The sequence below is a fragment of the Aedes albopictus genome, chromosome 2 (assembly GCF_035046485.1).
Source record: "Aedes albopictus strain Foshan chromosome 2, AalbF5, whole genome shotgun sequence".
Taxonomy (NCBI): domain Eukaryota; kingdom Metazoa; phylum Arthropoda; class Insecta; order Diptera; family Culicidae; genus Aedes; species Aedes albopictus.
The window spans coordinates 213092918-213103807 of NC_085137.1; positions in this window are offsets into that span (position 1 = coordinate 213092918).

A 10890-nucleotide genomic window follows, 5' to 3' on the forward strand; every position below is an offset into this window, starting at 1 on the left:
AGTTGTCAAGATATCCCTCACACCTCCAACCAGGCAAGAGAATGAGACTTTTTTCTGTTTACTGTTCATCGATACCTCGATCGATACCGTCTACCCCCGTTGGTTTGAACGACACCTCATGCAAACCAAAGGGATTCATTTTTAATTTGAACTTCTAGCACAGATAACAGATGTTTATGCTAGCATACTGCATATGTGTAATCAGCAGCAATTGTCATTTCAAATGAAATAACCCAACTAGCAACCGTTTGTAGATGGCGCCACGATCGTTTTCAAATCGCTTGAATCCAGCTGTCAAACACTTGTCATGGTTATGTTTTTTGTTCATGTTTTTCATATCGATTTGAAGTGATGAACGGAAATAATTTAAGCGGCATCGGTGGTGTTGCACTTTGAGTGGTTGCCTCTCACCTTGCTCTCACCTCATTAGATCTAACTCTGAGACGAGACCGGACAACTGGCTTCTTATTAATATTCTTTTCTTCCAAAATATTTGTTGTTTATTTACGTTTCGCTTCGATCGTCGTTCGGGCTAGTGTGGCCAAACATTTTATGTTGCTTCAAGATCAAAGTTTTTTACGTATGAAACATAAATAAGAAGTGCCCATAAATTTTGTCATGAGTTTAGGGGGACGGGCAAAGGGAATTAACTTCAATAATAGTCTATTTTACGAAATAACAACAGTGTTGATATTGATATTAACACTCACGGGCTTGGGCGCAACCTTCTGTCAAATTTTCATTCTTGAAATGAGCGATCAGCTGATCCGAAACGTCTCGTAAAATGGCTCATTGATTGTCCATAGCGTGTTCGTAAATCAAAACTAATGAAGGATTAGTTCTAAATGATATTTGTAAACATAATTCATTGAAAAAAATAAATACCATAACGCTAAAGCTAGATTTTCTTCAAAATTAATCACGTATCATGATTTTCAAACAAAATAGTCACCGTTGAGATGCTGTAACTCTGCTTCCTGGTGAAAGATTAGGCCTACATTTTGACAAGAAGAATCGTCTTCAGTTTTGATTGGAGCTAAATATTTTTGTAGGATCAGCTTCAAGAAGAAGCTTCAAATGGCCAAATTGTTCAACATAGGACCACTCCCAAATTCATCATCGAAAGCAAGCGAGAAGGCACCGATTCATTTCCTTCTTTTGGTGTTATTATAAGTGATCAATTCTAACAAAAAAAAAACAAAAATAATGTACAAAACAAACCACGCTCCAATCCTTCATTTTGACTAGGCTTGAATTGGTAAAGCACCCTCCCGAGCAGTGGAAAAATCTCCATAATAACAGTTATTGAATGTTGATTTTTTTTGTAAAATTCTCAATACATTTAATTAATTATTACGAATGGGAAATTATTTCTCTTTCATTATTATATAATGCACTTTTATCATAATGAAAATGTATGCACTTTTACCATAATGAAAATATGCGTATTTACAATCGCTTTTGACAACACTGCGCACAAGCGGACGGGAACGGTCGGATGGTTTTTGCTTTTTTTTAATAGCATAAAATCAACCAATCAGCAGCTGGTCCGTTTTGGCCCCATATCGAGCTACGTATTGACTAGTCTCGTTTCAGATCTAACTTCAGTCCAAGTCGACGGCCATCTGAGCTGCGAAACATTTAAAGCCGTTGGTCCCACTCCTGTGTTGATGGGTTCGATCTGTGGGGTTTCAGGTGATGACCGTCCGTATTTGCAACAAATGATAGAAGGTGTTTGTTGGCCAAATATAGAAGGCCATGACCATACAGATGAAACCAGCAGCTCACCGGAAGTAACAAGCAAATTGAAGTTGGGATGAGTAGTTTTTCCGAAAAAGACAGATCTGTTGATCAGTTGCAGTTGCAGCTTCACTCCGATATTCCGAAGCTCATCAACGAACATAAGGTGGACGAAATTCAGCTTCTGGAAGCTTTTTAGTTAACCTCTTTGCACTTGAAGTTCACCGGCAACCTGTTCCTTAACGAGCAACTGATACCATGATGGAAAATTGCATGAACTACTAATGGGAAGAGTAATCATTGGTTCAATATTGTTTGCGCTTTATTTCTCAATGTTTATCTCATAATGTTTCAATTAGTAATGCCTAATAGATACTATTATAAACAGGAAGTAAATATAAAAAAGTAACCACCCAAGAAACAATTTTTGCTTTAAGAAATGTTTCTCAAAGCAACGTTATTAAACTGGAAGTCGTATTATATTTGAATAATTTTGAAATAAAACTGTTCTTCAACTCTTGTTCGCCCAAAAATGAGAATCTATTCAACGTCAACCGTTCTATAAGCACGATGAAATGAATGTTTATGCAATGATCGTACATCGGTTGTGAAACTATTGTTCAACGTTAGAACCATCAGCAATTTACACAAACATCATAAACTTTACTTCAACGTTTATTAAACAATGTTGTATGACGCTATTTGTTTAATCATTTAAGAATGGTTTTAGAAACCGTTATTGTGCACTAGCAGCATAGCGCATAATAACAAGCTTTCTTCGATATTTATTCCACCATAATACAATCAAAACATGCTGGAGCCGTGATACAACTTACCAAATTTATTTCTATTTATAGACATGATTTTATAATTGCTACAAAAACGATTCTTAAACGTTTCTTCAACATCATGTTGCATCATGTAACAATAAAATGAGAAAATGATTTAACTTTCAACATTTCTGCATTTGTGTGTTGAATAGCTCTCTCTCTGATTATGTACCCCCAACATCTTTATTTTATTACACTTTATGGAACAAATCACATCAATGGAAAGACTCGAACTCTGGATCTTTGGGTTCACACTCGTCTGCATCCGCTCTGCTTCAATCCGAATTACATGAATCGGCAGATTTAAAGCAGTATATAAATATTCAATTCCTGAGTCGAATACATTACCGTACTATGCTGCTTAAACATTGCTTACATATTTTATTCAACTAATTGTCTTCATAAACAATGAAGTTGATCAATGTTTGAATAATTGTAACCGCAACGTTTAATCATACTAATTATTTTGCTAGTCTGTCAGTAATTTACGGTGTTCGGTGTTGTGTTGTAAGATTGGTATCGCTTCGAACTTTTTTTTTTTATTTGAACGTCCAAATAAGTGAACTTTATTTATTTTCACTGCTCCTGTTTTGTGTCGGGAGGAGAATGTGTAAAACTTGTGTATCTCCAGGCAGCTATAAGATATGAACATAAGGAAGATAAGCCCGGTTTGACCGGCGGCAACCGAGGGGCGATTCACTGTACTACGTTACTGAATTGAAAATACACATACGAAAAAATACACAGAAATACAAAAATACACACTAAATTCAAAATTCGATTAAAAGTACGCCACATTCGAAAAAATACATAAATTCAAAATAAAAATGCAAAAATGTTCCAATGCACGAGAAATACAAAAACAGTTCAAATTCGATTTAAATGCATAAATACGATAAAATTCATTCAGCAGTAAACGAATTTGAGAATAATGCGACGCTTATGCGAAATTACGTAGAAAATTTCCAAAACATTGATGTTTACAAACATCGTGACTGGACACCTGGCGACACCTGAAGCTGGATAGGATCCAAGCTTCCGGAACTTACCCAGAGCACAATCCGTCATCCGAGCCGTCAACAAACTCCATTGGGGCTTTTTCAGATCAGTACAATTTCAAGGCAAAATTATAGCGGTTTTAAAATTGAAAACAAACCATTATCAAGTGGATCTTCTTCAAAGGTTGCTGATAATGATGCGGAAAGAAGTTTGCCAATTTCTACGAAGACTGCAATTTCCTCTTCTTTTCCGCTACGACGATCTTCTTGGAAGATTGCTCCAGGAATTCATCGAGATATTTACATCGGGATTCATGTGCATCCAATGGAGTTCCGCCACTATAAAATATTCTTTGAACTCTTTCCAGTACCTTTTCGTCACGATCAACATCAGCATTTCTTCAAGAATTCGTAGCAAGAATCCTCCTGGCAGTGCCATCAAAATTCTGTCATATATGTCCCCGAGATTTTTTCATAAATTTCGTTTTCAAATCCACCATGAATTCCTTCGTCGTTTCTTCCAGTAATTCCTTCTTCGAGGTTCTTCCTTTTCAGATTCCTGTAGGGTGTAGGGGTTTCTTCTGGGAATTTTTCCAAAAGTTGTTGCAGAAATCCCTGGTGGGATTCATCAAAGAGTTCCCTCTGGAGCTACAGACTCTTGTGTGGGAATCTCAAAAAGAACTGCGTGTGCGAATCACAAAATCAACAATTGGAGGAACTTCTGGAGACATTCCAGAAGGAGCGGACGAAAGAATACCACGACTAATTGCTGGAGGAATCCTAGTATAAGTTACAGAAGGTATCCAAGATTGTAGAAGAAATTCCTGGAGGAATCCTAGAATGAACTTCAATGCAAGTTTCTGTGGCAAGCCACGACCGAGGCCACGACTAATCTTAGAAGTCCCGGAGGAATCACAAAATCGTCTATTCCACCTTTTTTGCCTCGTTTTTTTTTTGTTTCCTTGGAAAATCGAACGTCACAAACCATGCTGCGATGGAACCTTTATTAATTCCGAAGTTGTTCTTTCAAAACCTGCAGGATGTCTGCGCCGAATGCTATGCTGATCGGAGCTATTTTGGTTGGGTGGAAATGGTGGTTCAGGAACACAAAACAATTCTAATATTGTAATTTCTATTTGCAGTATTCAAAAACCTGGGTGAATTTCGGTTTGTTTACAAACATACAATTCTCAAATGCAAAATGTGAAAATCAATGCGAAAATACACATTTATTTGAAAAATACTCAATTATTTCATCAATACATGTCAATTCGAATTTATTCACAAAAGTGCAAATCAATGCACTAATACAAAAAATACATGCCAATGCACAAAAAATACACCTATTCGATTTTCAATACACAGGCCTGCATCGAAAATACATTAGTGAATCGCCCCTCGGCGGCAACAAAGTGGATAGAGTAGATTGTCAATCAAACAGAGGAGCCGCCCAGGAGCCGCCCAGCATCCACTTCAGCTGCTTTTTCTGGTGTTTTTGTTACCGATTTTGCTGCCGTTGGAGCGTGTAGTGTAAAAGGTAAGTCAAAATGTTTTTAAAAGTGTGAAGAGTGCGATATTTAGAGCTGCCCAGGTAACCACTAAGCATTTGAATAAGCCGTGTATCAGCCCGTATAACGCATTTAAACTGCTTGCTGCCCTACATAAGCAGTTCGAATGCATAGCTGCCTTGAGTTAGCATAAGCTGTGCTGCTCAAAAGCTTTCGGCCATTAATTAGCATTTCAACTGCTTGAAGTAATTTCACTTGGGAGCATACAGAATGCTTTTCAACTGCTCTTTAAATGCTAGGAGCAAAAAGGTTGGGAGATATGTTACGCATTTGGCAACACATTTTGTCTCTCTCTCTCTTACAGAGCCTATGCTTCTGTTTACAAATTTGTGCATCTTATTTGTTTCTTCATTTTCCCCTACTCATCCAAAAGCACCAAAGAAAACATTACTGCAGCTGGATTGGATTGGGAACTTGTCCATCAAAAAATCACCAATTATTTATCATTTCGTCGGAAAATATGTGCCGAATAGGTGGATGTTTTTGTGGAGCATAGGATTGTTTGAAAGAGGGAAGAAACAATCATATTCCACAGATATTTAAAAGAAGGGATCGTAATGCTCTACCACAATGAAAACAAGTTTTGGATGTTGAATCTGAAGCTATTATCAAATCATTCTTTATATTGGCGATTAAATCAACGCACGCCACCGGGACAGCTTTAGCATCGTGGATCAGGAGCAACAGAATCCGAAGCAGATATGATTAATCAATCTCCGGATCGTAAGTTCAAACCTACATCACTACAAAAATCAGCAAAAAAGTACCACCTAGCACCGGCTGGAATACGGAAGGACGATGAAGCGGGAAGCAGACTGAGAGAACGAGAAGCAGACGTCAATCTATTTTTGTTTTTTTTTTGCTCGACGAGGCGTTACGCTTCTTTGACATTTCGTCACGACGTTCCTGAAGGGATAGCACTAAGACAGCCCGTTATTTTGCCAAAACCTGCTGTGAGGTAGCACTATATGCGCATATACGGCTAATTAGCATTAAACGCCTTGTCGTAAAGGCTACTATAATGCTGAAGGAATGCTATTTTAAATGCTTACTGGTTACTTGGGTGCTGCAAGAAGTTTGTTTGGTCTTCAAGCTTGTAGCCGCGGTTGCTCTTTTTAGGCTCCTAATCAACAATCGTGTTTACAAAAAGGAGCAGGGCGAACAACGATAATTAAGTGACACAGTTCCACTGCTAATCAACATTGCTTGAATAAAAGTGTAACATTTGTATTAAAGAAACTTGGTAATATCTTGTTGTTAAGCTATATCAGTGAAGTTGAACAAAATGATCAAGCAAAAGTTGTTAAACTTTAAATAGACTACTAGTTCCATTGAAGATCTTATGTGGAATAACGGCATCTAATACGTTGGAAGCAGCTTGTATTCTATCATTTTTAGAGCACTATTGAACAGATGATGTGAATATTTAAGCAACTGCTTTTAAACTTGTATACCATTGGTTATTCAATGAGCAGAAATATGTTTAACTAATGTGCAGTTTCCACTGCATGAAACATTTATTCGCCATTTTGTTCAACATAAACTCTTGTACAACTGTCGGCGCCTTTGTAGCACATTTAATCAACTGACATGCTTATTAATGATTTTGAATTGTTACTTAGGCAAAACACAAACTTTGTTTTGTTTTGAAGTATGACAGATTGTTTCGCGCGCGCAGACGCACCGAGTCAGCTGATTCATACTGCCGCAACCAGTTGCATAGATGGCAGTAGTGAGCAACCAAATTGCAACGTATTCGGTTTACACATGATTTTGTTGAAAAAATGCTCTAGCGTGAACATCTGTTATCTGTGCTTCTTGTAACCCTCATTTTTTTTTCATTTATTTAGTTCACATCAAATTCATGATAATACTGAATCAACAATTTGCCGCCATAATACTCGATTTGCAGCTGCAGCTCTCCATCCTCGGTCACGCCCAACACTCGCCAGATCACGCTCCACCTGGTCCGCCCATCGTGCTCTCTGCGCTCCACGCCTTCTTGTACCAACCGGATGGTTAGCAAACACCAACTTTGCAGGGTTGTTGTCCGGCATTCTTGCAACATGCCCTGCCCACCGTATCCTTCCAGCTTTGGCCACTTTCTGGATACTGTGTTCGCCGTAAAGTGCAGCGAGCTCGTGGTTCATCCTTCTCCGCCACACACCGTTCTCCTGCACACCGCCGAAGATCGTTCTTAGCACCCGTCGCTCGAAAACTCCGAGTGCTTGCAGGTCCTCCTCGAGCATCGTCCATGTCTCGTGTCCGTAGAGAACCACCGGACTTATTAACGTCTTGTACATGGTACATTTGGTGCGGGGGTGAATCTTTTTTGACCGCAGTTTCTTCTGGAGCCCATAGTAGGCACGACTTCCACTGATGATGCGCCTTCGTATTTCACGGCTCACGTTATTGTCTGCCGTTAGCAAGGAACCGAGGTAGACGAATTCTTCTACCACCTCGAAAGTATCCCCGTCTATCGTAACATTGCTGCCAAGGCTTGTCCTGTCTCGCTCAGTCCCACCTACCAGCATGTACTTTGTCTTGGCCGCATTCACCACCAGTCCGACCTTTGCTGCTTCACGTTTCAGGCGGGTGTACTGTTCTGCCACCGTTCCAAATGTTCTGGCTATAATATCCATGTCATCCGCAAAACAGACAAATTGGCTGGATTTCGTGAAGATCGTACCTCGGCTGTTGAGCCCGGCTCGTCGCATAACACCTTCCAGGGCGATGTTGAATAGTAGGCAGGAAAGTCCATCACCTTGTCGTAGTCCCCGTCGAGATTCAAATGAACTGGATAGTTCACCAGAAATCCTTACGCTGTTCTGCACACCGTCCATCGTTGCTCTTATCAGTCTAGTCAGCTTCCCGGGAAAGCTGTTCTCGTCCATAATTTTCCATAGCTCTGTGCGGTCGATACTGTCGTATGCCGCTTTGAAGTCGATGAACAGGTGATGCGTTGGGACCTGGTATTCACGGCATTTCTGGAGGATTTGCCGTACGGTGAAGATCTGGTCCGTTGTCGACCGGCCGTCGATGAAACCGGCTTGGTAACTTCCCACGAACTCATTTACTTTAGGTGAAAGACGACGGAAGATGATCTGGGATAGCACTTTGTAGGCGGCATTCAAAACGGTGATCGCTCGAAAGTTCTCACACATTAACTTGTCGCCTTTCTTGTGGATGGGACAGATTATCCCTTCCTTCCACTCCTCCGGTAGCTGTTCGGTTTCCCAGATCTTGACTACTAACTGGTGCAGACAGGTGGCCAACTTTTCCGGGCCCATCTTGATGAGTTCTGCTGCGATACCGTCCTTACCAGCCGCTTTGTTGTTTTTGAGCTGGTGGATGGCATCCTTAACTTCCCTCAGCGTGGGAGTTGGTTCGTTCCCGTCCTCTGCTGCACCAACATAGTCATTTCCTCCGCTGCCTTGGTCCTCCGTGCCTACATTGTCTTCGCCATTCAGGTGCTCGTCGAAGTGCTGCTTCCACCTTTCGATTACCTCACGTTTGTCCGTCAGGAGGCTCCCTTCCTTATCCCTGCATATTTCGGCTTGCGGCACGTAGCCTTTGCGGGATGCGTTGAGCTTCTGGTAGAACTTGCGTGTTTCCTGTGAACGGCACAGCAGTTCCATTTCCTCGCACTGCGCTTCTTCCAGGCGGCGCTTTTTCTCCCGAAAGAGACGGGTCTGCTGCTTCTGCTTCTGTCTGTATCGCTCCACATTCTGTCGGGTTCCATGCTGCAGCATTACCGCCCGCGCTGCATCCTTCTCCTCCAGAACCGCTCTGCACTCCTCGTCGAACCAATCGTTTCGTCGACTCCGTTCTACGTACCCGATAGTGCTCTCGGCTGCGTTGTTGATGGCTGCTTTCACTGTACTCCAGCAGTCCTCTAGAGGGGTCACATCGAGCACACCCTCGTCCGGCAACGCTGCCTCGAGATTCTGCGCGTATGCGGTGGCGACATCCGGTTGCTTCAGTCGCTCTAGATCGTACCGGGGCGGCCGCCGGTAATGTACGTTGTTTATAACGGAGAGTTTTGGGCGCAGTTTAACCATCACCAGGTAGTGATCGGAGTCGATATTAGCGCCACGATAGGTCCTGACGTCGATAATGTCGGAGAAGTGCCGTCCATCAATCAGAACGTGGTCGATTTGCGATTCCGTTTGTTGTGGTGATCTCCAGGTGTAACGATACGGGAGGCTGTGCTGGAAGAAGGTGCTACGAATGGCCATGTTCTTAGAGGCGGCGAAATCGATGAGGCGTAGGCCATTTTCGTTCGTCAGCTGGTGGGCGCTGAACTTTCCAATCGTCGGTCTGAATTCCTCCTCCTGGCCTACCTGAGCGTTTAGATCCCCTATGATGATCTTGACGTCGTGGTTTGGGCAGCGGTCGTACTCGCGTTCGAGCTGCGCGTAAAATGCGTCTTTGTCATCATCAGTGCTTCCGGAGTGTGGGCTGTGCACGTTTATTATGCTAATGTTGAAGAATCGGCCCTTGATCCTCAACCTGCACATTCTTTCGTCGATCGGCCACCAACCGATCACGCGCCTCTGCATGTCGCCCATCACTATAAAAGCTGTTCCCAGCTCACGTGTGTTGCCGCAACTCTGGTAGATGGTATGATTACCTCTAAACGTTCGCACCATAGATCCTGTCCAACACACCTCCTGCAGCGCTACGATTCCGAACCCGCGGTCCTTCAGTATATCGGCGAGTATGCGGGTGCTCCCGATGAAGTTGAGAGATCTGCAGTTCCACGTACCGAGCTTCCAATCGCAAGTCCCTTTTCGTCGCTGTGGTCGTCGCCATTGGTATCGGTTCGCATTCTTCTCTTGTTGATTTTCCGGTGCTAGTCTTTTTTACGGCTGGCTCGCAGGGCCTGACACCAACCCACTAACCCAGGGAGCTGGGCTTACCTTCCCGGAAGCTACGGGTTCTGCATTGGCATTTCCTCCAACTACAGTGCTAAATAGCTAGGCTCGAGTGCCAGTCTTCGCCGGGGGTGGTGTTTTTAATGGGCGCCCAGGAGATAATATTTTACCTGAGCTTCCAACCCTGTGGCCATCGAAAAACACTCTGATGGTAACCCATTTTGCTGTTTGTTTTGATTCTGCGTTCCGTTTCGCCCCATTCCATGAGCAGAATGACGTTTGAATCATTTTTAATTACGATGTGCAGATTAGGGAAGGTTCATTTATTACGTCAATCGTTTTTCGGGATTTCTAGGCCCCCTCTCTCCCCTCTGTCACGCTATTGCCCCATACCTCTTGCTATACCTTAGGCGCCGTCCACAAATTACGTAACGCTCTAGGGGGAGGGGGGAGTACGGTCGAGCGTTACGACCCATACAAAAAAATTAGGATTTCCATACACAAAAGCGTTACGGAAGGGGCAGGGGGTCGAAAAATACCGATTTTAGCGTTACGTAATGAATGGATACTGCCTTATACACGTACTGTCACATTTTCCAAGACCCCCCTCCCCCAAATGTTGGACGTAATTTATGAACGTTCCCTTACACCTTGCCTTATACTAATGACACACATGGTATACAAGAATCACTGTACAATTGCGCTTGAAATGAGTACCATACTGAAAATTCTCTCAGTTCAAGTCAGTCTTGTTAGAATTTTCTTGACACTGCGTACCGTTGTACAGGAATCACACTCGTATCACATGTCTGTCCGGGGTATTAGAGGGGGTCAAATTAAAAAGTGTTCAGATTAGATGCGGTCAAACCAACGGGGG